Raw genomic sequence first — 1,978 nt, 5'->3', positions numbered from 1 at the left:
GAGCTGGGGGCTGGGGAGGCGCAGGCAGGCGGAGTGGCCCTGAGTCCCTGCCCTGGTCCCTGCCAGCGAGGCACAGCCCAACCTGGGCTGTGGGGACCACTTCTCCCGCCACCATGTTAACCATTAACTTGTTGGAGCTTGCCGTGGCCACGCAGAGCTGGGGAGGCGCAGGCAGGCGGAGTGGCCCTGAGTCCCTGCCCTGGTCCCTGCCAGCGAGGCACAGCCCAACCTGGGCTGTGGGGACCACTTCTCCCGCCACCATGTTAACCATTAACTTGGGCCGTGTTGGAGCTGGGGCCAGGCTTGCTGGGGAGCAGCTCCTTGGCACCCATCAGGGTGAGGGGAGCTGGTGTGTGGGATGCAGAGGGCAGGGCGGGAATTCGCAGCTGGTCGCAGCGCCCTGGGCCGGGCCTCACGCCTCTCCATCCCTCTCCTTCCCCTGCGGAGCCTGGGTGCGAATGAGTCACAGGCTGCCAGCTGCCTGGCAGGGGGCAGATGCCCACCCGTCCCTCCTGCCGACCCCAGCAGCCGCCACCCACAGAGGCCGCTGAGGAAGACAGCACCCTGCTTCTTGGAGACGTTGCCTGCCTGGCCCACTGCCCAGGTGTTGGCAGAGGCTGTCCTAACGTGGCAGGCACAGGGCTCTGGGGACGTGGACAGGCACAGGAGTTGGGGGGGTCTCTGCAGGGTGGAGCCACCCCGGGCAGGGTGTGGGCACAGGCCAGGGTGGGACCTGGGGCGGAGCGGGCCGCTCATGCTGCCTGGGTAAACAATGCCGGCCCAAGGCACACACGCGTGTTTGCACAGAGGGACTTGGCACGCCGCCAGGCCTGCCCTCTGTCCCCCACAAGCCCGGGCCCCTGCCCACCCCACCCACCCTGACCTTTTCTTCCTCATCACCTCAATGAGCCCTGGAAAGGAAGACTCGGTGTCAAAGGGAACAGCCCTCTGTTTTGTTGGCAGGAGACCGCGGGGCTGCCATGTACAGTTGCGGAGGTTGAGCACTGAGCGAGAGTGTGGGTGGAGGGAACGGCAGTCCCACCTGGGCCCAGTCACCCAGCCTTGCCATCCAGAGGAAGCCATACCTTTCTGAGTTGTTAGGAAGACTGGAGTGGGCCAGCCGGCCACTGAGGCTACTACACAGGGTGAATGCAGATACCCAGGGAGCCCAGGGCCTGCCCCTCCGTGCCAGGTGCTTAAGGCCGCCGCCAACCCCTAGACTGCACCTCCTCTTCCTGGCTGGACAAGGCTGCCACAAGCCGGCCTGCCCTTCTCTTTTCCTTTTTGGTGGTGGCACTGGGGTTGGAACCCAGGACCTATGCACTGAGCTCCGTTCCCAGGCCTTTACTTTGAGGTAGGGTCTCAGCAAACTGCCCAGCGTGGGCTCAAACTCGCAACCCTCCTGCCTCTGCCTCCCACAGCGCTGGGCTCACTCCTCCCTTTAAACATCCCCTGAAGTTGGGGGCACGCTGCTCTCCGTGACCTTCTACTTCTGTTCTTCAGCCTCAGCCCCCATGGTGCACCGACTCTTCCGAGGGTCTCGTGTTGTCGGCCTCTCTGGTCCCCTCTCCCAGACTGTGCCCAGGCGCGGGTCCTGAGGGCGGCCATGGGGAGGCTCCACCTCTGCCCTGCGAGACGTAGGCAGGCAGGAAGGACGGGGACAGGAGGGGTCCCTTGCCCGGACCTCCATTTGCTCATCTGACAAATGGGCCCCGGGTGCCTTCCTCTGAGTCTCAGTGTGCATTTAAGCTCATCGCGTGGGTCCAGCTTACGGCTCGCAGCCGCCCGGGCCTCTCCTGCCTCCGTTGTCCCCGCCAGCACTAATCTCAATGCCCAGTGACCCAGAAGCTCCGGCCCCCAGGCCTCATCCCGTAACCAGCGCAACGGCCCCTGTGGGGACGCGGACGCCCACGCCGGGCCTCTTTCCTCTCTGCAGACAGCACCGCCAGCCCACGCAGCCGCGGCATGGGCAGCACCA

The sequence above is a fragment of the Fukomys damarensis genome, unplaced genomic scaffold (genome assembly GCF_012274545.1).
Source record: "Fukomys damarensis isolate Sample0158 unplaced genomic scaffold, DMR_v1.0_HiC HiC_scaffold_20, whole genome shotgun sequence".
Lineage (NCBI taxonomy): Eukaryota > Metazoa > Chordata > Mammalia > Rodentia > Bathyergidae > Fukomys > Fukomys damarensis.
The sequence above is the reverse complement of the archived record's forward strand: the minus strand, read 5'-3'. Positions refer to the sequence as shown.